The sequence below is a fragment of the Mus musculus genome, chromosome 14, assembly GCF_000001635.26.
Source record: "Mus musculus strain C57BL/6J chromosome 14, GRCm38.p6 C57BL/6J".
Lineage (NCBI taxonomy): Eukaryota > Metazoa > Chordata > Mammalia > Rodentia > Muridae > Mus > Mus musculus.
In genome coordinates, this window is record NC_000080.6 from 79,113,907 (window position 1) to 79,140,399 (window position 26,493).

General features: G+C 43.8%; 1 protein-coding gene and 1 long non-coding RNA gene across 3 annotated transcripts in view; one reads left to right on the forward strand and one right to left on the reverse strand.

Moving 5' to 3' along the window:
• The window catches only part of Gm30970, a 30,621-nt gene extending 9,310 nt beyond the window's left edge, over window positions 1-21,311 (reverse strand). Inside the window, exon 1 of the long non-coding RNA XR_383637.4 lies at window positions 20,981-21,311. This is a non-coding gene — a long non-coding RNA (predicted gene, 30970). The remainder of the gene's footprint in view (window positions 1-20,980) is intronic.
• Window positions 1-26,493, forward strand: part of Vwa8 (von Willebrand factor A domain containing 8) — a 353,253-nt gene that overhangs the window by 264,849 nt on the left and 61,911 nt on the right. The gene's annotated exons all lie outside the window — the stretch shown is intronic.

The window sequence follows — 26,493 nt, forward strand, 5'->3', positions numbered from 1 at the left end:
AAGAGGAAGTGAGAGAGTGAAGAAGGAGCGGGAGAGGAGGGAGGCAAGGAGCATGGAGAGGCAGGGGCGGACTACCAAGTGTGGACACAGGCTGCCGACATGATGAACGGTCCTGCTGGAGGGGCTCTGGATTCCTAGCGCTAATCCATCACGTGGAGGTGAGAAGCAAGGACTGGTCAGCAGAATATTGGTTATGAGAATAGAGAAACTGCGGTACAGAACAGTATAGTATAACATAGCAACACAGTTAAAAACGAGAGATGCTGTGAGAATGTGAAGAAAGGGCTGACAAGATGGCTCACCCAGTAAAGAAGGCACTTCCACACACACGCATACACACATACACTCACACACACACACACACACACCACACTCATACACACATACATATACACATGCACACACATACACACACATGCACACTCACACACACACACAGTTTCTAAGCAGCTCCTCTTGAGAATGAACTACTGAGGTAAGAGTTTAGCAAGACTAGTGTGTCATGTATGGTGAACACTGCAAAGCACTAATGAAGGAGATGGAAACCAAGTACAGAAAGAGGCAGACCAAGCTCATCGGACAGATTTGATATGACAAAGACTCTCATCTCAAGGCTGACCTATAGATTTAATGCAGCTCTAAGCAGTTTTCCAGCAGGACTTTTTTCTAGCAGCTGAGTACAAGCCAATTCTAAAATGTTTATGTTAAGGCAAGGAATTAACATAGCCCAAATAATCATTTTCAAGATGAATCAGGCTGGGAAATCCTGTTACCCAGCTTTAGGGTTCACTGCGGTGTTGGCAAAAGGATGAAAGAACAAATCGATGAGACAGAATAGAAAGTCCAGAAATAGACAGGAGACATAGCACCAATTAGTAGCCGGCTGCCAAAGAAAGCACTCTAACGGAGGAAAGAGGATCACCAAGAGTGAGGAACAACTGGACAGCCCTATGCAGACGACAACAACAACTGTTCTCAAAGAGTAAGGGGCTAGAGAGATGTCTCAGCAGTTAGCGCGTGTGCTGCTCTTGCGGAAGACTGGAGTTCAGTTGCAGCAGCCACATCAAGCAGGTCACAAATGCCTATGAATCCAGCTCTAGGGGACCTGACACTATCTCTGGCCTCTGCAGGCCCTGTAACTCACACACTCAGATACACACATAATTCATAATTTAAAATGAGTAATAAAATAAGATCTTTGGGGCTGGAGAGATGGCTGTGTGACTAAGAGCACTTACTACTCTTACAGAGGATTGTGGTTTGGGTCTCCGTACCCATGTGATGAGTCACAACAACGCATAGTTCCAGTGCCAGGAAGGTCACTTCTGGTCTCTGCAGGCAACAGGCACGTATGTGCTACACATTCAAGCAAACACTCATATACATAAAATAAAAAAGTAAAAAATTCTGAAACACATTTTAAAATATGGAAATAAAATTAATTAATAACTTCTGCAGAGTGCCCTAGCATTCATTATTATTTGAAGAATGTGAAGCTAACTAAGAATTATCCTAATACTGGGCTGCCAGCAAGGCACAGTGGGTAAAGTCCCTTCCTGCCACGCCTGACCACCTGAGTGCCGTCCCTGTTCCTACATGTTTGAAGGAAAGAACCAACTCCCACTAATTAATCTCGGACAGCCACACAAGGATGCTCACTGTGGTCTGTGTGAGCACGCGCGCGTGCGCGCGCGCGCGCACACACACACACACACACACACACACACGCCCATAGTTTAAAAGAATATTCTAATACTCTTACATTTTAAAAAGCAATTTTGTTAAGGAGGTTTACTACAGCTTTGGGGTTTTGGTTTGTTTGTTTTGTTTTTGTTTTTTGTTTTTTGTTTTTTTAAATGTATATGAGCATACTGTTGCTGTCTTCAGACACCAGACGAGGGCACTGGATCCCATTACAGATGGCTGTGAGCCACTATGTAGTTGCTGAGAATTGAACTCAGGACCTCTAGAACAGTCAGTGTCCTTAACCACTGAGCCATCTCTCCAGCCCCAACAACTTCATCTTTCCGTATCAGTTTGGGAGTAAGAAATCCAAGTGTTTCATTCACAGACGTGAGAAGTTGAGGCTCAGCAAGATTAAGGAACTAGCCTAAGGTGATATGGCTTGGTTTTCTTTGAATTCTTTTTTTGTTTGTTTGTTTGTTTGTTTGTTTTTGTTTTTCGAGACAGGGTTTCTCTGTGTAGCCCTGGCTGTCCTGGAACTCACTCTGTAGACCAGGCTGGCCTCGAACTCAGAAATCCGCCTGCCTCTGCCTCCCAAGCGCTGGGATTAAAGGCGTGTGCCACCACCACCCAGCTTCTTTGAATTCTTAATCCACCCAGCTGCATGGTCCATGAACATTAACAGTGCTCAGTGTTCAGTCAACTATCCTAGAGGTCCATACTGCCACCCCAAAACTACTAAAACCCAAAAGTGCCAGCCGATTTCGAAACCTGGCACCGGTCTCTGTTTGAGCCTGTTAGGCCACAGGAGTGAATGTTTCTAAGGAGCCAAGTGACTACCCAGCCATCCTCGGCATCGTCAGCAAGGATGCTGTGGGATGCTCCTCGGTGTTGGCAACAGCAAACAGGAGTCTCACGAGCTTTCCAGTGTTCCTTAACTTCTGAATGGCCTTTCCCTTAGTGAATACGATGCTGCAGCATGGCCACATTGTGCATGAGCAGAGCAGTAAGTCTGCAGCAGGCTTTCAGAAGAGCAGGCGGCCTGTTGACAGGAGAGGCTAGCAGGAAATACCAGTGCCACAGGGGTGATGTGGTTGGGTACCAAGTGTCACCTCTAGACCACTCTAAAAAGTCAAGTGCTTGCCGGGAATGAATGATTGACTGACAGGAGGGCCCTCCTCATTGCAATAAACAGCACATTTTTCCCCCTTGAAGATGTACTTGAATCGCATTGGAATGAGTGAGGGGAAATGGGGTCTCTTGGATTAAATATGATTGTCAACTCCACAAGTAAGTATAGCTGTGGGAAAGCTAAACCCCACATTTCTCCCTTTCTCCTTATTAGTTTTAAAAGGTGTTTCCAGTATAGGTATAGACTTTCAGGTTAACAGAGTCCAAAGATTTTGGAGATCAAAATAGAGGACCCCAGCCCCCTTGATGGCGCACTGATGGTGGTAGATTTGTGGAAAATATCTTGCTAACCCAAGAAGCATCTGTCTTGTCGCATATCCTTGTAAATTTATTCAAATTTCAGATACATTATCTTAGGAAAGCATTTTTAGAAGTCACCCATTTGAACTTATTTTGAATTTTGACAAACAGCTTTGCTGCTCTTAGTGTGATCTAGTTATTTATGCAAGGGTCAGAAACCTTTCACTAGCGACAGCAGATAAACACTGAATAGATACATCAGCATTCTATTGGATGGACCTCGGGGCATCTCCCCAGAAGCAGATAGAGTAAGCAAAGGAAACACCCTGGGAGTCGCCTGAAGTGTCTGTATTTTACCTAGTACTATTCTGGCATCTGTGGGTTTTTTGAAGGAAGAGGATTCTATGGTGGTCATGTAGTAGAGGTCAGAAGAGAAATGAGTTTCTTTCTTTCCACCATCTGGATTCTAAGACTCAAACTCAGGTTGTCAGGATTGGCCACAAGCTCCCTTATTGGTAAGCCAGCTCACCAGCCCATTGCCGCCCTCTCCCGTGCTCTTGCCCAGGACTGCTAGAGAAGAGCTAGCCTTTCTCTGCCCTGCTGGCAATAAGTCATGAGGGCACCATGTGTCAGATTGGCTTCCAGGATCCTTTCAGCCTTGATTCTGGGCAGTGGTCTCTATTCCTTGACTTAAGAACTAGTACAAAAGCTTGTCCTCCTGCTCACGTACATATAGATGATTAACATAGCCTACCAGTCCATCTGTCTTAATACATAGCCTTGGAACAGGGGATGCTCAAAAAAACAAACAAAACCCAGAATCAGACTGGCTAGCTTTTCTGGCATTGGAGTCCAGTATTGAGGTGTCGGCAGGATTTGTGTATGAAGTGGTCCCCGTGCCTCCCCCACCCCCGCGGGGTCATGTGTTGGCCACCTTTCCTTGGTGGGTCCAGTCACTGCAAGCCGGCTGCTCTGGGAGAGCCCTGCCTTCATCACTGGTAGAAACTTGTAGAGACAGAGCCTCCTTGGAAGAAGCAGGTTGGTGGGTATTAGGTATTAGGGGGTACCTTCCTGTGGGCCCCCTCGCATCTCTCCTTGCTTCCTAGCTACCTCCATGTGAGCATCTCCTCTCCATCTCACCCCTCAGCCATGATGTCCTGTCTCACCACATCCCAAGCAGCTGAGCAAGCCAAGCATGGATGAAACTTGTAGAGGTGTGAGCTAAATAATAATAATCCTCCTGTAAATTATTCCCCTCAGCTGTTCACTCAGTGATGAAAACTCTGGCTAACCCAGAGTTCAAGATGGCGCCTTGACCTCCATGTGGAAGAGACACTGAAGAGAGTGACAGTTACCCTTTCTTAGCAGTATGCATTCCTCGTTCCTTCCCAGGACCCTCAGGGCCAACCACCCCTCAGATGTCTCACTTTTTAATCCTGTGGTACAGTTAGGTTGCCACCTGAGCTTTAGAGGAGCAGGATTTAAATCATAACAAGACTAGACCTGACCAGGGTTAAACAGATTGCCTAGACATGGTTTCATGAGAGAGAGCCTCTGGCGAAGTTACCAGAGGGAAAGCGGAAGTGTGGGCCCGAGCGAGGTTTCCCCACTCCTGCTCACCCCCAGGCAGGCTAGCCCACGCTTCCCTGAGTTCTAGAGCCAGTAGCTGAGCCATCATTGCTCTTTGCTTCCACCAAAAATACTGCTAAGGGTGATGATGGGTGAGGGACCCCAGGGGGAGGCGTGACACCCTGAGCTGCAGGACAGAGCAGAAGCCTGAGCGCACCACCCACCCCACAGAGCCTGGCCTCTCACTCAGAAGAGCTGTCTTTTTCCAAATTGCCCTGTTCCCATGATTCCCTTTGATTTGTAAAGTATGGTCTTATATCAGCAATGCTGGAATACTCGTGAAATAACTGTGGCATTTAAAAAGTGAGTCAATTTGTAATTGTTGTCATATAGATACAGTGAAAACTCTTAAGTACAACTTCAATGAAAATGGCATAATAGTAAGTAGCTCCTGGCAGCCCTAAACAACAGTTTATGCCATAGCTCCAAATGCATTTATATGTGAATAGCTACAAACCATATATATAGACTCAGTGGCAAAGCACCAACCTGGGATGTACAGAGTCCTCCCTTCAGTCCTCAACATACACTCTCTCTGTCTCTGTCTCTATCTCTCTCTGTCTCTCTGTCTTTGTCTCTCTCTCTCTCTCACACACACACACATACACACACACACTGCAAAAGACCCCAAATTACATATTTATCAGCATAAAACAGCTTTTCTTGGAAAAGATGGCTTCCTGCCATGTTTCCAGTCTGCAGTCTAACGGCCTAACTGCTGGACTCTCATCCTTAGCATTCTACTGGTTGGCCCTCCCACCCCGTGTTTCTCGTTTATTTATAACCAACCATACAACAGTGTCATCAAATCTGGCTTCAGGAAGTTCAACAAACCACAGTTTCCTAAGATGATGATGGCAATCCAAGCTGTGCCATTGGCAGGTTGTCATGCATTGAATTATAGACAAACAATAGGTACGTGACACCTTTGAAAGTCATTTAGCCAGCTGCTCCTGGTGGAGCACTTCCTGGGAACCCACCGTCAGGACCTTCTATAGGGAACGTAGTCCATGTGGCTGCTAATCACGAAATCGAAGCAAGGAGCCAGGTGGTGCCAAACTGTATGTAGTTAGTTCCGTGTTTCATGAAGGCCTGTGAGGCCTGTGCCGTGCTCTTGCTTACAGTACTGGGATCTCAGGTACATAAGCCCAGGGCCTGTATGTGAGGCAAGCTCTCTACCTCCGAGTTACTTCTCTAGTCAAGGCTTGGCTCTTTGATTAGATGTGTTTGAGTAAGCAGAGAACAATTTACGACAGCACTTTAAAGCCCACGGGTCCAGACATAGGTGTAAGAATTAGCATGGCATGCTCTCTTAACAAGAGGAAGAGCTCTGCCACAAATCCAGGTATGACCAGGAAAAGGAACCACAGGAGCCGAGAGCAGAGCCATAGCCAAGCACAAAGCCCAGAGGGCAAGTCCAGGTTCAAACCTGGTATCCCCAGGATGGCGTGGGATGTGCAGCAAAGCCAAGGTGAGGGTAAGCCTGGAGCTACAGGATGCACATGAGCTTAGCAACAGTGTGGGTGAGGTTCTGGGCCGTCTGTGCACTCAGAACATTTTTCAAAACAGTTTGAAGGAAATTCACCCTCCAGGCAGCCATTAGTTATCATTGAATGCTTTTAGACAAGGCTGATTCAAGTAAATGGTTCTCCTAACAAGTGGAGTCCAGGGCGAAAGAGACCAGAGTGCATAAAGGCTGGGTGAGGCTTTCTGATTCCTTGAGTGGGAGTTGCTATGGGTTACTAGAGGCTGGGTGGCCTTGGTATTGATCAGCATATGGGAACCAGCCTCTCCAGTGAACAGCCATGAGGCCCAGGTGATGACTCGGTGTGCTGGAGGAGGCTGGCTGGAGAGGGCAGGAACTGTAGGCAGTTGTAGGTTAGTGTCTGACAAAATGCCTGAACACCGAGGCAGTCTGGACACTGGAAAGGAAATGGCGTTCGAGTGTTTTGGTTTTTTATTTTTTTGGGTTTTTTTTCAGGGTTTCTCTGTATATCTCTGGCTGTCCTGGAACTCACTTTGTAGACCAGGCTGGACCTGAACTCAGAAATCCGCCTGCCCCTGCCTCCGGAGTGCTGGGATTGAAGGCGTGCGCCACCACGCCTGGCCATTCGAGTGTTTTGAATATGCTGTGTTCATGGTGGTGAGATTGCAGGGCTGATACTCCGGTAACAGTGTTCTGCTGCCGTTTGAAATTAAAGGTCAGAGCTTCAAGCTAGTGTGAGTTATGATCCTGACCAGGGACGTGCATTTAAAGCCATGGGGGTTGTTAGATGCAGGGAGAGAGGCACAGCAGAATGGTTGGGCAAGTGGGAAGCTACAGGTCTGAAAGTGCAGTGCGCTCGCTCAGTCAGCTGTCTTTCAGTGCAGCATCATAGGAACTTTGTTCTCTAGGGAGCTGTACTGGCTAGTTTTGCATCAGCTTGACACAGCTGGAGTTATCACAGAGAAAGGAGCTTCAGTTGGGGAGATGCCTCCATGAAATCCAGCTGTAAGACATTTTCTCAATTAGTGATCAAGGGGGAAAGGCCCCTTGTGGGTGGAACCATCTCTGGCCTGGTAGTCTTGGTTCTATAAGAGAGCAGGCTGATCAGGCCAGGAGAGGCAAGCCAGTAAAGAACATCCCTCCATGGCCTCTGCCTCAGCTTCTGCTCCCTGACCTGTTTGAGTACCAGTCCTGACTTCCTTTGGTGATGAACAGCAGCATGGAAGTGTACGCCGAACAAACCCTTTCCTTCCCAACTTGCTTCTTGGTCATGATGTTTGTGCAGGAATAGAAACCCTGACTAAGACAGGAGCCTATGTGCTAGCCGTTGCAAGACACTGTAACTGAGAAGATGTTTACAGGTTAAGTCAGTTAGTACATCTGTTGTTGGGGATACCCACTGTAAAGAAAACAAATAGTTTAACCCAGTAGCCCTCAAAATTTACTTTTATTAAAAAATATTTTATCAAGTAGACAATTCTAGAAGACCTCTTAGAATGAGCCCTTTATGCTGAACAAGCCCTTTATTGTAGTTATGGTTATGATACAGCTGTGTTGCACGCCACTTATGATTTGTAGGATAAATAAATAGGGTTGGGCCGCTGGTTAAAACAGTAATTCTCCTTATGCATTTGAAGAAAAAAAGCTATTATCTATGTGTTTGCAGGTTCATTGTGGAATCAAAAGTTGTGCAAGATGAAGGCACACATTTGTATCTTAGCAAAAACAAAAAAACCATACCAGGGTGTTGTAGCACACCTCTACTCCCAGGACTTAAGAGGTAGAAAGATGGTCTGGAATTCCAGGCCAGATTCAGCTACATAGTAAGTTTGAGGCTAGCCTGGGCTACATGAGATTATGTCTCAGAAGGAAAAAAAAAAAAGACAGAATGTAAGATGATGTTTAATAGGAACATTGATTTAGTTAACACTAACTTAAGCTATAAATGGTAATTTCCTGTCTCATAGAACCAGGAAATCCCAGAGTAAAAGTGTCCAGCTCATAGCTAGGAGTCAGCACGCATGAGAGCTGTTCTTCCTCAGGGCTAGCTCCTTTCTCACATACTCACCATCAAGTGGCACCACGGCTCTTATGAGGCTTTATCGTTGCCAGGATAAAATTTGCCAACTTTTTCTTTGCTGTTCTGAATACATTTGCATTTAGTGAGCTTCACCCAGTTTTTCTTTTTGATGCATAGTTGTATGTAGCCCAGGCTAGCCTCAAACTGGCTATCTATCCAAGAAAGACCTACTTGATCCTCTTATTTCTGTGTCCAAGTATTGGGATTACAGGCATATACCACCACATCTTGTTTCTGCTATACTGAGAATCAGACCCTTCATACATCTTACATATATATATATATATATATATATATATATATATATATACATATAAACCATACATACATACACATATGGCTTTATACATGCCAGACACTCTATCAGCTGATCACAGAATGAGCTACTTAAAGCTGAGTAATTCTCATTGCATTTTATTTTAGGAGTGAAGATTAAGCTGCTAAACTCAATACATTCTTCATTGCTGGTGTGGGTTGGGCAATGTTCCCATAAAGAACACTCTCCTATACCCCTCCTGGAAAATCTTATACTTACATAGGCCTTGTGTTAACCCAAAGGAAAAGCACTATGCTCGATTGAAAACCATCTCCTTAACCACACTGAATTCCTATTGATGAAAATGTACCACCAGAAACTGCGGTGTCCTGGCCTGGCTTGGAGGGGCCCATAGTGTGGAGGAACTGTCTCGTGGCTAACAGGATCTACTATTGCAATGGTTGTTCTTCCCCTATAGCTTCTGGATTGGTGGTGGGAGTAAGCTGGGTTTGTTGTAAAAGTATGACAGGAATTAGTTAACCATTCTGAAAATAGCTCACTTCTCGCCAATGCCCAACTCCACGACAGATGCCTGATGCTTGCATGCATGGATGATGTGTGGCAAATAGAAGTATATTTTAATATTTATTTATGTATGTGATTTTTTCCCTAAAACTCCAATAGAATGTCCTTTAAAAATAGATCTCGAATTTTCTCCTCCAAGTTTATCACTACATGTTCTGATCTTCTCTAAATGTGAGGGGAATCTGTTTGCACTGACATGCCTTGAATGAGAACGGGGCACGGGGTCACGTTATTAGGAGTCAAATTCTGTTTAGGATTTCTGCCCTTTGGGAATTTAACCGTTTTGATTTTGGTTTGCTTTGGTTTGTTTGTTTGTTTTTTTTTTTTTTTACCTTCATAAACACTGTGTTTATGAAGTCTTTTTAATTTCTCTCTGTGTTACATGTGATACCTGTGCCTATGTGTCTCTTTTTCATTAACTGCTTGAAAGTAAAATGTACATATCCTTTAGTTCTACATACCGGAGTATTTCCTCCCCAGGCACATGGCATGGCCTCCATCCAGACCTCAAGCTCAGGAATGTGAGATTGATACAGTGTAGAAGCCTTGTCCCCAGACCGTATTCAGCTCCAGTGCCCAGTGAGAACAGGAAGGAGTTGAAGAGCGGCCTCTTTGGTGTCTTTCTGTCTCATCAGTTCCTCATTTTGCTGGCTTTCATAACTGGTTCTCTGTGGTATTTTGAAGACCACAACCTGTTGTTTTGTAAAACATCCTTTGATTCGGGACCCAGAGTACGAATTTTTGGCAGGAAAGTCACTGACAACATGGCTCCGTTCAGTGTGCCCTATCCGGCACGGAGAACTGGTCCACCGATGGTGAGGTGGAGGTGTTCTCTCCGATGGGATTCACCTGGAGCGAGCGCTATTTCCCATTATGATTAGGATGGGTGTTTGTGGCGTGTGTTCCAAACCTGTCAATATTCATCCATTGTTTTGGCATTCTCTGCGTGTACGAATACAGTGATGGTTGCCAAGTGGTGATGTCTTACTCCACCACTCCTCCTGTCCACACTGGTTGGCATGCTAAGTTAGAAAGGCCCTCCCTCCCTCCTCTGTCTGTATGATGGCCCCTTGGCTGTTAGCCCCAGGTAACAGGTGTATGGCTACCCTTATTTGCCTTGCTGCTCTAGTTATCCCTGACTCTTAAGTCAGCATTTGAATACAAAGGGGGCATCTGTAAACTTACTTTCACTTAGCTGCAGGTTCGCCAGCTTCTCCATGGGGTATTCTCACACACCCCATTCCAGAGCTGTGTTCATGGAGTGCATCTTGATAAGGCAACATTCTGGAGAAGTTCCCCAAATAGGATTCTTATCCATACACAAACCAGTGAAATCCAGAGAATCACAGAATATTCTTTCATTTACAGCATTAGAAAAAAAGCCTAAGGAATTGGTGGTAATATGGCTACTACCACATATGTTGAACATTATTCTTAATTATAATAGTATTTCTTTTATGAACAGCACCACAAGAAAAACATCCATTCTCACCTTGATGTTTCTTGAAGAGACACTTGGAAATATTTTTGCCTCTAAGCATAGGCTAAAGCCTAAAATAATATAATAACCTTTAAAATGTCATTTTACCCTTATTTATCTTGTTATATTTAAGCACTAACTTCTAAATCACTCCCAATTTATACTTAACTAAAATTATTCTGCTGACCACAAGAGGGTGTCAGCGAGCTTAAAACAGAACTGCCTCAGCCTAGTCAATGTTAGAATTCCATCTCCTGAGCAGTTCCTGTCAGTTTAGTCTTGCAGAACTGTAGTTAAAAAGACAGACATGGGGAGGGGTCCAGTGATCCCTCTGTCCTTTCATCGGCATGACCGCATTGGGTGCCTCTCTTTGTCTGCTCTCACTAATATCCAGGCTCCTTGGTTACGTGATTAGGATGGGTGGCTGACCCTGGCTTGTCAGGGCACACCTAAGGACGGCAGCATTATGACAGTCACAGAGGGATAAAAAGAAAGGGTGTCTGTCACCCACAACAAATTGACTCCAGAAAGAGGGGAGAATGAGTGGTTCCAGCAGCTTCTGAAGTCATTTTACTCTGGTGACATTTTTCATAGCTGAACTACCATGTGCCTCTTGCCTCCTATTAAAACTCTACCCTCTGTCAAGGCCCCTCAAGGTAGACTTGGAGAAGTTGATAGATTTCCTTGTCTTCATCCCAGTATTGCCACATTGAATAATGCCTGTTTTCTGCTTTTACTATTAGTATGGCTTCTTTAGTTAGCTTATTGAGGACAATTGACCAAACCTGGCTTGTTGGGTACACAAGCCATGACCCTTAAGTGCAATAACGCTCGTCCTTTATAGCCGGGTCATTTTGAGCTGCTTAGCCCCTCCCTGGCCTGCTTCTTTCCCTCGGAAGCATGCTATCTTTTTTGTGGGAGGTGCATGTATGCACACATAGAGGCCAGAGGTCAAGGTGAGCAGCTCTTATTTAACCTGGAGCTCACTGATTCAGCTAGACAGCCAAGCCAGCAGCTCCAGAGACTATCCTGTGCTGGGATTACAGATGTGCACCAATCGCCCATGGGTTCTAGGGGACTGAACTTAGGCTTCATGGCAAGCACGTCACCAACCGAGCCATCATCCGAGCCCCTGAAGTGTGCAACCTCTGAATAAGCTGTCTCTGCTAATGTCACCCTCCCAAAAGAATGACAATTAAAAAACAGTCAGTTGGCTATCTGCACTAGAAGAGTTTTGACCCTCAAAGGAAAGTCTTGTATGAGAAGCATTGTATGAGGTGGCATAACCTGAAAGATGGGACACAGTGTGGGTCCTGTTGAAGCCACAGGTACAGAGAAATGTCCTCCAGCCTGTAATCCAGGAAGGAGGTCCTCGTTCCTGAACCGTTAGCACGTCTCCCTGAGGACTCATGCCACCTCTTAGGACTTAATTTCTTTTTCTATAAAATCGGGTATATTATAATCTTAGCAGGGATATACAAAGAACCCCTGTCTCAAAAAATCCAGAAACCAAAAACCAAAACGAAAAAGAAAAAGTAAGAAAGGAAGGAAGGAAGAGAGAGAGAGAAAGATCATGATAGCCACTACTTTCGGTATGTGCTTCTCTTTCCATTTTGAGGTTTAAGTAATTTGGCCACAGTTGCTGTGCTAGTGAAGAACAGAGCTGTAATTTCAGCCTGGTTCTCTCTGCTGTAGAAGCCTATGGGTCAGTCCCTTTCCTGTTGCTGTGGCAAAATGTCTGACAAGGGCTCATTTGTGCTCGAAGTTCAGCGGAATTCAGGTTAGTGGTAAGGAAGTCGCAGCAGCAAGAACATATGGCTGCCCCATTCTGTCCCCTGTAGGAGGGAGGGAGGGAAGGCTGCACTCAGCCAGCTTTCTCCTGAGACATCAGCCATGGGATGCCCACAGCTCACATTCAGGGCAGGTCTTCCCACTTCACATAACCAAATCTAGAAAGTCCCTCGCAGACACACCCAGAGGTTTGCCTCCTGGATCAGCGATTCTAGATCACTGGTTCTCAACCTGTGTGTCAGGACCCTCTTAGGGGTCACATATCAGATATCCTGCATATTATATATTTACATTACAATTCAGAACAGTAGCAAAATTACAGTTATGAAAAGGCAATGAGATAATTGTTTTCCATTGGTTGGGGGTCACTACACCATGAGGACCTGTATTAAATGGTCACAGCATTAGGACAGTTGAGAAGCACTGGTCTAGATCCTGTCAAGTTGATGGTGCTAGCTGTCTGCCTTGTTTTTATTCTCTCCACCATTTAGCTTCCCTAAGGCCTAAAGACTAAGTACGTAGAGGTGGTACTCTCAGAGAAGACTACAAAAGAGTTTGATCAAACGCACACAAATTGGTATTGGTGACACAGGTGTGACACAAGCCAGGAAGGTCTCAGGCCAACAAGGCATTGTGCATCTCAGAATCCAGACTTCTAAATGAAATCTCCTTCATTTGAAATTTAGGCAGCAACATCAGGGTTTCTAGTAGTTTTAAGGAGAATGGCAAAACTCTCCCTACTGACTTCTGTTTCCTCTTAGCAGGGTGGGCACACAGCAGGAGACAAAGCCAAGCTCTCCCCAAGCTTTGTCAAGCTGTTGAATTTGTTACCCCTCCCTACAGACTCTTAGCTTCTCCAGAAAAACCTTAAACATTTATTTGAAGAGTATGTAATCTGGGGAACTGGCAAAATATGTCCCTGGTTTTGTTGAGCTGACAAACATGTTTTGTCTTTTTTTTTGGTTTTGGTTTTGGTTTTGGTTTTTCAAAACAGGGTTTCTCTGTATAGCCCTGGCTGTCCTGGAACTCACTTTGTAGACAAGGCTGGCCTCGAACTCAGAGATCTGCCTGCCTCTGCTTTCTGAGTGCTGGGATTAAAGGCATGTGCCACCAAGCCCAGCACATGTTTTGTCTTATTTTGTTTTGTTTTTAAGCATTTCTAGCATTTGAAAAATCAAAAATTGTATCAAGTAACTCATGAAAATTAAATGAAGTTCAGATTTTGGTATCCACATAAAGTTTTATTGGAGCACAGCTATGTTCGCACGGTAGTACCTGTTCCTGCTTTGTGTTAGAAAGGCAATGCTGGGTAAGTTGCAACACGATCCACCAAGGATGAAGTGTGTGCCATCTGGCCTTTACAGAAAAAGGCGAGAACTCTGGTTTAGAATTCAAAATCAAAAAAGATGGGCAGTGACCACCCGCCTCCCAAGATAAGGTAAAAATAGAATTGTGTAAGTCTGAAAGGGGAGAAGAAAAGGAAAATTATTAGTTTTCCAAAAAGCTACCTCAGTATAAGATTCAAAATATTTTTTATTGTATTCATTGTGGGGGAAATCTGATCTGGGCCAGAATGGTGTTCTAGAATGTTCTGTATTTTATGAATGAAAAAGCAAGATTCTTTACTCCTAAGAAGAATGCTGACCACGAAGCCAGACCACTGTCCTCCCGACCTCAGACATGCACTGTGGGCTCCGTGCCTTCAGTCCACCCACTGCTGGGCCCCAGCCTTCATAGCTGAGGGCCGCTTTGTCTCCACATGGCTGGTGGGCCAGCAGCCTTCCCTGATCACACAGTGATCGTTCACTCTGATCTGTCTGGAAGGCAGGCCTCCCAACCCAAAGCTGGTGCCTGAAGACTGTGCCCCCAGTACTGCCTGAAGACTGTGCCCCCAGTACTGCCTGAAGACTGTGCCCCCAGTACTTCCTGTAAGCCCGCCCCCGGCTAGTGCTCGGTAGCTTCTGGGTACACAGTAGAACCAATGGACGTGTGTCTGAGGTTCTGTGAGGTCCCGTGAAGAACTGGAACCCTGGGTGCTTCCTAGAAGGATGAATCTTCCTTTTCTATGAGCTCACATCTCACTAGGGTGACAGAGAACTCTGAGCAGTTTCGTTGTTAGCCTTTTTCCTTCCTACTGCTAAGTTTGTGGCTCCTGAATGGACACCTGTGAGTCAGGTGCCGTAAGGTCTACAATTTGTCTGCCATGATCATTTTTACTTGTCTCTAATATGTGTGAACTCCAACTGACTGTGGAATGCCATCCTTCTAAGCAATGAAGCTCAATGTGAGCATATGACAGTTGGTATTTTCTTCTACCTTTAGAGATACCTTTAAAGTCTATGATTTCATAGGAGCCCAAACTCTGTACATTATAAAGGTAAAGGTTCATTTCAAAAGAAAAAAAAAAAAAAAGTGCCACAACCACCCAGCCAACAAGCCTGTAGAAATTATGCAATGAAATTTTTTAAATTGTTGTTAAATACCAACATACCCAAAACAACAATATTCAAACTATTCATAGATCTTCTCTATTCAAAATATTCACCAAGAAATACACAAAATAGTATTATCCCACAAGAAACACAGGTGGTGTAATTTCCTCTTTAGGTTGTTCAGTTTAATAACTGTCTTAGGGTTACTACTGCTGTGGTCAAACACCATGACCAAAAGCAACTTGAGGAGGAAAGGGGTTTTTTGTTTTGTTTTTTGTTTTTTGTTTTTATGGGTTTTTTTTTTTTTTTTTTTTTTTTTTTTGGCTTACATATCCTCATTACTGTTCTTCATGAAAGGAAGTCAGCATAGGAACTCAAACTGAGCAGGATCCTAGAGGCAGGGACCTTGGAGGGGTGTTGCTTACTGGCTTGCTCCCCATGGCTTGCTCAGCCTGCTTTCATATAGATCCCAAGACTACCAGCCCAGGTATGCCACCATCCACAATAGGCTGAGCCCCCCTCCCTTGATCACTATTTAAGAAAATGCCCTACAGCCAGATCTTACAGAGGCATTTTTTTTCCCATAGAGGTTCCCTCCTCTCAGATGACTGATTCTAGCTTCAGTCAAGCTGACATAAAACTAGCCATCACAGTAACCAGGGGCTGGCTATTCATTTGCTTTTATTATACAGATTGAGTTTCCCTTCTGAATGCTTTGACCGAAAGTGTTGCAAGTTTCAGGTTCTTTTAGACTTCTGGAATGTTTGTGTAGATGATGAGATTTCTTTGGGATAGTACTCAAATCTAAACATGAGATTCAGTTCCTAAAGTCAGCTTCATATGGTACTTTTAGCATACTGACCATGCCCATCATTTGATTCTGGGATGGAATTCTTTACTTGTAGCAGTAATTTGGCTCTCTCTCTACATTAGGGATGCTAAGGTTCCCAAGTACATAGAGAAAGGTTTACTTCGAGTGGCAGGATATCTGATCCTTGATTGAAAAGGGAAATTTGCAAAGTATAGAATTATCCTCCTCCAGTCTGATCTACTAAACTGCTCAATTCAGCCATCGTAACAAGTAGCATGAACATGCCATTCTTGATCAAAAATTGTGTGCTATGATTTCATGTTGGCAACATCACAGGTAGCCATCAGCCCACTTCTGTCTTGGGGGAGGGGGGAGGTTGCAAATTCTGAACATTTTGTAAAAGATAAAACATGGTATGTAAATATTTATGGCAAGCTTTATTCAGTTATAATATTTTAAGGTACAACCATGCTGTAATCTACTTCAGAACTTCAGCTTCTTCTGTTTCTGAGTACTCTATCATTGCATACGTACACCTCGGGACTATGAACGTTTGTATACTTGCTTTTGTATGGACACAGGCTTTTGGTTATATTGCACGTGCACCTGGGTGTGGAGTAGCTGGGTCATGAGAAAACTCCATGTGTAACTTTTGAAAGAAGTTCCAGACTGTCTTTCAAAACAGCTGTGTTAGTCTATATCCCTGCTGCGGTACATGCAGGTTCCTGTTTCGTCCCATTTTCATAGTGGTTTTTACTGTCTGTTTCCATTCCAGTGTCCATAGAGTACCATCTCATGGTTTTGACGTGCCCTTCCCAGTACCTAACAGTGTTGCACTTCTATCTGGTCGTCATGTGTCTGTTGACTGGCTGTGTATCTTTGAGGAAATAGCTATTCAAATCCTTTGCCCAGTTTCCATTGGGTTGTCTTTTTGCTGTTCCATTATCAAATTTTTATATAAAAGCTCCTATCTGGCTATGATTTGCAAATACATGTTCTCTTTCCGTGAATTGTATTTTCACCTTCCCATTGAAGCACAAAAATTTCTAACGGGAGCTGGGTGTGGTGGCGCATGCCTTGAATCCCAGCACTCGGGAGGCAGAGGCAGGCGGATTTCTGAGTTTGAGGCCAGCCTGCTCTACAGAGTGAGTTCCAGGACAGCCAGGGTTATACAGAGAAACCCTGTCTCAGAAAACCAAAAAAAAAAAAAAAAAATCTAATGGGATACAACCAGTGTTACTTGGTTTTCTATTGGTTGTTGTCCAGTTAGGGTTTCTATTGCTGCAACAGAAAACCATGACCAAAATGCAAGCTGGGGAGAAGAGGGTTTATTTGGCTCAGACTTCACTCTCTCTCACTGCAGGAAGTCAGAACAGGAACTCCAACAAGGCAGGAACCTGGAGGCAGGAACTGATACAGTGACCAAGGAAGGGTGATGCTTACTGGCTTGCTAATCATGGCTTGCTCAGTCTCTTTTCTTATAAACCATCAGCCCGGGGGTTACACCACCCACAATGGACTATACCCTCCCCCATCAATCACTAACTAAGAAAATGACCTACAGGGTTGCCGACAGCCCAATTTTACAGAGGCATTTTCTCAGTTCAGATTTCCTCGTCCCAGAGTAGTTTGTGTCAAGTTGACATAAATTTAGCTAGGACAGTTGCTTATACTTTGGGTGTCATATCTGAAAATTCGTAACCTCATCCAAAATCACAAATATCTATCGCTGTGTCTCTAGGAGTTGTATAGATTTAGGACTTACGTCTAAGCCTTTGACCCATTTTGAGTTAATTTTTTTTGGTATGTTATAAGATAGGGATCCCAAGTTAATTCTTTGTCTATGGAGATCCAGTTGTCATGGCACCATTTTTGTTTGTTTGTTTGTTTGTTTGTTTGTTTGTTTGTTTTTGAGCACTGTAAAACAATTGAATGGCTTTGGTACAAAGCCGTCTAACCATGAAGTCAAGGCCTCTCCATTTATCCCACTAATGTCTAGCTTACGTCAGTATTACACTTTCTTGATGATGGTGACTTTTTACTGAGTTTTTAAATGAGAGAGCACGAGTCCGCAACACTGTGGGCTGTCTTGGTTCCCTTGCATTTATTTGTATACACATTTTAGAACTAGATTATTGGTTCCTACCAGGAGCCAGGCAGGATATTAATAAAGATAAAGTGAGTGTGGAGGATGTTGCTACCTTAGCACCGTTAACTCTTCTGGTAGATCATGAATATGCATGTTCTGTTTATCGAGGCCATGAGTATCCATATTCTTATATTTATTGGGGTTCTTACATTCCTTCCAAGAGTGTTTGTAGTTTGCAGAGTATAGGTTTCACATTGTTTTATCTTTTTTTGTTTGTTTGTTTTTTTGTTTTTTGTTTTTTCGAGACAGGGTTTCTCTGTGTAGCCCTGGCTGTCCTGGAGCTCACTTTGTAGACCAGGCTGGCCTCGAACTCAGAAATCCGCCTGCCTCTGCCTCCCGAGTGCTGGGATTAAAGGTGTGTGCTATCATGCCCGGCTGTTTTATCTTTTTTAATGCCACTGAGTATATTTTTCTAATTTTATCTTTGAATGTTCATTATCAGCATATGGAAATAATATTAGTTATTGATCTTCTGTTCTGCAGCTTTGCTGTTCCAATAACTTGTTCTAATAGTTTTTAGTAGAACCCCTGGAATTTCTTATTTATTTATATTTATTTGTAGTTAGTTGGTCAGTTGTTGATTGACTAATTATTTTTTTAAGATTTATTTTATGTATATAAATACAATGTAGCTGTATAGATGGTTGTGAGCCACCATATGGTGCTGGGATTTGAACTCAGGACCTTCAGAAGAGCAGTCAGTGCTCTTAACTGCTGAGCTATCTCTCCAGCCCAACTAATTATTTTGAAATACAGTCTCACTCTGTAGAACAGGCTGGTCTGGAACTCAGAGCAATCTCCTGTCTTGGCCTCCTAAGTGCTGAGATTCCATGCATGAGGTGCCACACATGGCGAAGATATTCTGTTTATACAAGTCTGTGCAGTGTACTTCTTTCTTTCCCATCTGAACATCTTTTACTTTATGTTCTTTCCTAGTCCTGACAAGATTCTCTAGTATAGTGTTGGGTGGGCATGGTGGGATAACAGTTGTCATGTTATCTTTGAAGTTTTCATACATGACTTTCATTGGGTTGTTGAATTTTCTTCCATTTTTCATTTGTGGAACATTTTTGTCATGAATTCCTCAAATGCTACTTATGCATCTGTTAATATAATCACATAGTTTACCCTTTATTCTATTAATTGTGAATTATAGTAGTATATTTTTATGCATAAGTTCAACCTTCCATTCCCAGCTTAAAGCCCACTTGGTCATAATACATAATCCTGTTTTTACTGTAATAGGTTCAGTTTCATATCAATTTGTTGAAAGATGTTCACACCTCACTGGATGTTGGTCTATAGAATTTGTTTAATACAATGTCTTTCTAGTTTTTGGCATCAGCCATATTGGCCTCATAGAGTCAGTTGACAAATGGCCTCTCTTTCTGTTCTTTAGAAGAGTTCATAAAGAATTGTTCTCAGTTCTTTAAATGTTTGATACACTTAGAGGTTATAGTTTCTGATCTTGAGTTGTCTTTGAGGTATAGGCTTTTTAAAATTCTCTGTGTGTGTGTGTGTGTGTGTGTGTGTGAGTGTGTGTGTGTGTGTGTGTGTGTGTGTGTGTGTGTGTGTGTGAGTGTGTGTGTGTGTGTGTGTGTGTGTGTGTGTGCCGGTCAGAGGACAGCTTGGGAGACTTGGGTCTCTCCTTCTACCATGTGTGTTCTGGGGCTCAGATGCAGGTTGTTAAGCTTGGCTGCAGGCGCCTTTTCTCTGAACCATCTCCCTGGCCCCTTGAAAAAGGCTTTTAAGTTACTACTTACTGGCTCTTAAGTTGTTGCAGGCAATTTGAGATGTTAAGGTTGTCAGTTGGTGTAGGCTATGACCTAGAGCTTATCTGTCATTGGCACCTTCTCAACTCAAATAAACTGTTAAAAAATGATTATTGATCAGATGCCTCTCAAAATACTAGTCTACTTGAATGTAAATATTAATAAGTGGATCAGTCCTGAAGTCCTCTTAGTGCAACAGTAGTAGAAACTGAGCAGGGGTTGGGGGGTGTGCCTTGAACTGAGAAGGCAAAGCAGATGTCCCTGTGTCCCTCCAAGACCTGACCTGACCACTCACCTCAGGTGGGAGCCTAGGAGAAGGGCGCGCAAGTCCTCCTTATGGAGGTAAGTCAGACACCAGGTAGACACTCCTGCATATTTACTACTCAGTGACTGTCTTCTTGTACTGTGTAGGCCAATTGGTGCCCTTGTCTTTTCCCAGCCAGACTGGCAAGTCTTCCCTGCCAGATGAAGAGATGTGACAGGCAAACTCCAAGGGCCACACCTTTCCTCTCAAACCGGAAACAAAGCTATGGATAGTGTCTAGTTTATTCTTCTAAAACCAAGTCATTGGCTCATTTATGTCACACCTGTTCATTACTATGAGTAGCTTGAGACAGAGGCAGCCATAACCCTTGAAGCTCTAGAATAGGGCAGAGCAGAGTGAATGCTGGCCTCCCTGTACCCACTGTGTGGCCATAGCAGCTGCCTGTACAAGCCTCAGTGTTCTTTGGATGAAATGGAAGTGATAAGACTTGAACCATGCATAGAAAACATTTCACTGAATGGATAATGTTAATGTTTGGGTGTCACCAGTTTTAAAAAGCTCATAAATCATAGAGTGTTTCCAGTGTCCTTTGTGATCTGAGAAAAGCTGGCCCTGTTCACACCCAGGCATAGAGGCACAAAAAAGAATGTCATAGAAGCTAACCTCAGAGGCACAGAAACCCTGACCCTGAGCCCTCTTATCGTCTCCCACCCCAACACAACACACACATCCATCTCAAATAACAGGGGCCTGTAGAATTTGATATGCATTATTTGAAAATAGAAAACTTCACATAAAATCTAAACAATCTCTGACACTGTTGTCAAACTCTCTGTAGAGAATTTCTTAGGAATTTTCATCAGAGAAGAACCTCAGGGTTGGCTGTGTAGGATTAGAGCTGACACAGTGATAGAAAAATGGCTGCAAAATCAGCCGGGTAAGGAAAGACTTTTGGTGTTTCTATAATAATGATGTAATTTGTTCATTGGCATATAGCTCCACTGAATATTATAATCGGTGCCCATTTTAGCTTGCTGCAATGAAGAGATGTATAGATAATGGGAAATATTTCATTTAACTGCTGCTCCTTTTGGTTTAAACTGTTAATGCTCCATTTCTGTGACCCTTACCTCCTGAGCCATGTGCTCTGTGGGCCTTAAACTCTGACTGAGTGCAAAGCATCCGGCTGCGGGTGTAAACTGCGCCTCAGCATCCCTTGCTCCTGAAGACTGCCCTCTGCTGTCTGTCCATCCTGGCCATGTCTTCCCTTAGCAGCCTCTCCTCCACAAGCTGCGATTGCGGCTCTTCGCTCTGCGAGTGATGGAGAATTGTTCATCTCCTGGGATGATCAAACTTTGCAGGTCTGTGGGCAGACTATTTGAGGAAAAGGTTGTTTTACTGTGTGCTAAATGTAGCTTCAAGCAAGAACTATTGTTTGAGACCTTTTATAGGCATAGATGAAATTCCTTTTGCCATTTGAACAGTGTTTACATTCAGGAAAGCCCACAGTTGAGTCTCTGACATACTGTGAAAGGCCCTTTTGTTCTGCAGAGCACCACACTTCCTCATCCTTTGAGTCACCTTGTTTTTATTCTCTTGTTTACTTTTCTGGGGAAATAAAGCCCATCTCCCCAGTAATGTCAAGGGAAGAGCTATTTCAGAAAGCTTAGCTGTTGATAGAAAAAAAAATAGAAATATTTTTAAAACCTGAACCAGATAAATATCATAAGCTCAAGTTTCCAAAAATTCTTAAGATTTTTTTTCCAAACACTAAAAAAGGGAATCTTTTTTTAATCATCCTAATTAGTAGCAATCAGGCTCAGGAAACCTGGCGCTGCACATGGGGTGCGAGCACGGTACGGAGGCCTGTTCCTGAGGTACTGGGAGAGCCCCTCGCCCCTAACTGTGCAGAAATCTTAGCATCTTGCCAGGGTTTCAGAATGAGCTTAGCTTTGCCGGCTGAGCCTGAAATCTTTGATAAATACTTATTTATCACCGAATTGCCAGCTTGTTCTCACATGTTCAGTGCCAGCACAATTCCCTATACTGACTTTACATCCACTAGACTTCCATTGAAGGAATGTCTTCAGGGTGGCAAATAATAGGTTTTGGATTTTTAAAATTTTTCTTTTAAAAGGGAGACCCTTTACCTGCACATATCCTGGTGTATCTAAGAGAAGCTTATTGTCTGTGGGTTTGTATTTGAGTGGTTTGTGTGTTTAGCCTTACCAAAAGTGCCGAAGTGGGTTACCTGTGGGTTAGATCATTTTTTCAAACCCATCTCCACTTACCCAAAAGATGACTTCCATTCTTTTTACGTATCATAAGAGCTTCCCATCTGCATTTAGGTCCCAGGTTTTGTCACAAGTAGAGCGTCAGTCAGCGACCCATCTGCTCCGAGGTCTTTTATGGGACTATTTTCTTCTGTAACTAAGAAGACAGTGTGCCTTGTTGCCATTGTCAGGAAGCTTAGGTGAGGGGAAGGCAAGAGACCTGTCCCTGTCAGCACCACTCCTCCTCCTAACAACACCCTTGTGATGCTGGCCATGCGGTCAGTCCCATTTACACGTGAGAAACTGCCGCCTCCGAGGGATTGTATAATTTACCAGTGTCCTGTGACAAGGAAATCTCTGAGTCTCTCTGAGCCCTGCTCACAACTGTCTGTGTGTACAGCACCTGTTCCTGGGCTTCTGAGGATGCTGTGGTCCCTTGCAAATGCTGCCTTGCTGATGTACGTGGATTCCTGTACATCTGTCCTACACGTGAGTTAAAAGGGAAGACACTGATGCCTTAGACACATTTCTTGCCACGGTGTGCTTTAGAATAGAGAACTCTGGGACTCTTAAGAACATATTCTCTATCAAAGCCAGCATAACAGATCAGCTCAGTCTGGCTTTTGCACTGGCAAGAACTGGGCTTAGCGTTAACAGTTTTGTGTGTGTCAATGAATGAGCTGTTTTTGTGCTTGAGTTTTACTTTCCTGCCCTGCAAAGTGGAAATTGCACAATATGGAGAGCAGTGACTATTAGCAGTGGTCTGTGTAAGGTTATAGACTGTAATGGGGGTGTTGTTCTGTGCACAGCCCAGGCCTCTGAGTGGCACTCAGTAGCAGGCCCGTGGGCTGACTGAGTTAACGAATGACTGCATGTTCCTCAGCAGACAGATCCATTCTCATTTCCAACCCTACAAATGAAATACAAGAAACTTCTCCTAAAAGCTTCCATGAGACAGAAAGCAGTACACGTTCTCTTCTTTGCGTTTTGTGGAACATGTTTCCTTTCTTTTAGAGGCATGCCAAGAAACATATAAATAAATAAGAAATATCACAGTTGGTATTATCTGACTTAAAATATGTTGAACTTGACAAGAAACAAGCCGAAGACATTGAAGTGCAAACTTGAATTTGGAATTTGCAGGGGTGGGGGAGGCGGAAGCGGCCTTTCCATCGGCACTTGAACATATTTCTTCTCTTTCTCGTAAGATATCTTTCTCTCTTAAGTCTTGCTGGGAGCAGTCATGTGGTCTATTCGCCACTGGAAGTGTCTCAAGTCCCCTTCATGCCATGCCTTTAGACACTGAGAGCAAACATATTTTCAGGAGTTGTAAGGGGAGGAGGCTCTCAGTCCAGCTGCAAGGCGACAAGAGGGTGCTGCAGTCTCTGCCTGGCTGCCCGAGGTAGGAAGGGTCAGCTTGGTGTTTAGAATATCTGCAGCAACATTGAACTTCCCAAAGGAGGTCATGGGAATTAAATGATTTGGACAGAATGCGGAATCTTACACAACTCAAATTTCACAAAGCCTTCTTGATTAAAACCTGACTTATTTTCCCAGTGCTAATATTACTATGATATATACCTAACACATGCCGACTAAAAAATAGATGATTCACACTATGCCATATCTTTTACTCTCAGAAAGAGTAGAGTAATAATGGTTAGTCTAGATAAGTATGGTGAGGCCAAGGATTTTTCCAAGCGATTCTGTGTGATTTCCTACAGTGCCACTGTGGATAAGACAGGCACCTTTGTCTTTCTTGTAGATGAGGGCCTTACGTGGCTATGTGTCAAGAACCAGGGTTTAAATCCAGGCGGACAAGTTACAATGCTATACTTCTAACCATGTTGAAGAGTTGTTTTTTGGTTTTTTGTTTGTTTGTTTGTTTGTTTTGTTTTGTTTTTAAATACCAGCAATATATGTCTATGGACAAAGAATACATTTGATGATTCTAGAAAACTCAGAACAGGCAAGCTGCTCCCCTTCATTCTGTGTTTTCTTAGGTTTCACATAAAGATTAGAGGAAAATCTCTTCAAGACCTTCCAAGGATTCGCCCAAGGCTTTGGAAAAATCTTGCTTTAATATAACGCATGGTAACACACACTCATCAACTTTTGATGAGATGTGTCTGGGTGGACTTACAAAAGGACGTTGAGTTTTGCCTGCAGTAAGTAGAAAGGCATGTGTAGATTTATTCATTTCTAGATGTTTGGTTCTTTAGAGTTACAGTGGCCAAATTTTACTTATAATGCATTCTGTGGGAGTGGCAGCCCTAGAGCTTCTTCCAGCATCCATGAGCACTACATCAAGTTAGGAAAAGGACCCCCGAGGAGAAGGATAGAGAACACTTGCGTTCTCTGTCTCGAGTGTAACGTACAGCAGTGGAGAAATCAATCATTGAAATCAATAGTTGAAAAAAAAAAGTATGTTTATTGGGGGTGAGGAAACATACACATGTCAGACACACAGAGACAAATGCCCTCTGCGTAGCAGAAGCTGGAAAGCCCGTCTCTCCTGAGAGCTGGAGTTCTAAGTCTGCAGAGTTCCCTCCTCTAGTTCAGGGCTGGTCAGTTTGAAGAAGGATAGGGTGACGGAGTGGCCCCCCAACGGGTTTGTAACATGTTCTGATCCAGCCTTGAACTTATCGTGCCAGTCCATCACCGGGTAGCCTGCTGGTGGGAGACAAATCTCACCAGGCTCTTGTTTTAAGATACCAGGTTTTCTTTCAAGTCAGGAGGCTGAGGAAGAAGCAGTCATCTTGGAAGTTTACTGTCTTTATTACCTAGCCTGGTCCCTTGTCTGTGTGTCTGCCTTCTGGGGAGTCTGTCTAACTCCTAGTCTCTCCCTTCTACCGAAGGAGTGTTGCCCATGTTGATTGGTGCCAAGAAACAAGGCTTAATTTAGTACCCAAATAGCACAGTTCCCTCCCCTAAAGGGCTAAGCTGTGTGTAATAACCAGCCATGATAACTAGCATGCAATAATTAGTTAAGACTGAAGGCACTGTTTTTAATCACTTAGTTGGACTTTTAGTGATAGGAGCAGGGAGATCTGCCCTGCCAAGGACCTCAGGTCTCACTAACCTCTTCAGCTCTTCCTCACCTCTAAGCCCTCTGAACAAAATGGTTTGATCACAACTAATAATCATTCTTATTATTATCCTCAGACAACTGGTGCTAACTGGGATGGCCCAGGTGCAGCAGGACATAGGATTGAATGGCGATTCCAAGCAGTAGTCTACCACACAGCAGCGCTGGCCCCGCTCAAGTGGGCAGACATTACAGTAACATTCGTTTTTAAGATTCACAGGGGCTAGAAATGCTTCATTGTTAACAATGCTTGCTACTTACTCTTCCAGAGGACCTGAGTTCAGTTCCTAGCACCTGTGTCAGGTGACTCACAACCACTTGTAATTCCAGCTCCAGCGCCCCCTTCTGGCCTCTACAGGCACCTGCACACATGTGGTGGGGCAGAAGGTGAAAAATAAACTTTTTTCTTTAAACTTTACCATATAAAAACTCCTGTTCTTACTTCAGGTACTCATTATACATCTTTCCCCTGATAAAATGTCCTAGCCATGTTTTCCACCTGTATTTTGCCATAAACAGCAGTATCGCTCCCTGCCAGCACTCTATACAGGCAAGTGCTTAGAGGCCAAGACCTTCCTGGGTGGTGGGTGGTGGAGGAGCAGAGCAAGGCCACTGGGAAGGGAGGCCTCTGTGAGCAAACGGTGGGCAGGGGTCTAGACAGAGCAGGTGGAATCTCTTCCCCTGATCCAGCCTCATTGTCCTCTTTGGTTGTATCTGCCACTTATTAAGTAACAAAACAATCAGGTATTGTTGGTATTTTGATTCAAGCTCAAAATGTTACTTCCTAAAATCTCCTATAAGTTTTCACTTGTCGTCAGGATGTCCTCTGCACTGAGTGGCATTTCTTTGCTGTTATCAGGTGACAGCAGGTGTGTCTGAACAAAGCTCTCTGTCACTGAACACTGTAAAGGTTGCTGCCGTTTTTTACTGAAATTTTCACGAATGCATATACTATACGTGAGTCACACTCCTGCCGTCACTGCCCTTTCTCACCCACAGAGTGCATTTTATAAACGGCATGAAGCCAGAAGTGGGGGTTTTCAGCTAGCAAGCATGTGAGTTTTAAATCGCTGAATTCAGTACCTGTCCATTTAGGTTACTCTACCAGCACTCCAAATGATTGCTTTTTCTTGCCAGATTGGTTTATTTTCCTCCTTAGGCTAGCCACCCTTCAGCCTTACAACACTCAGGTTTATTGAGCACAGGGAATATCCTTTTAAAAAGATCATTGCGTCTCAGTTTATATAAGTCTACCAGCAGGAGCATTTATCACTCCCTAGGG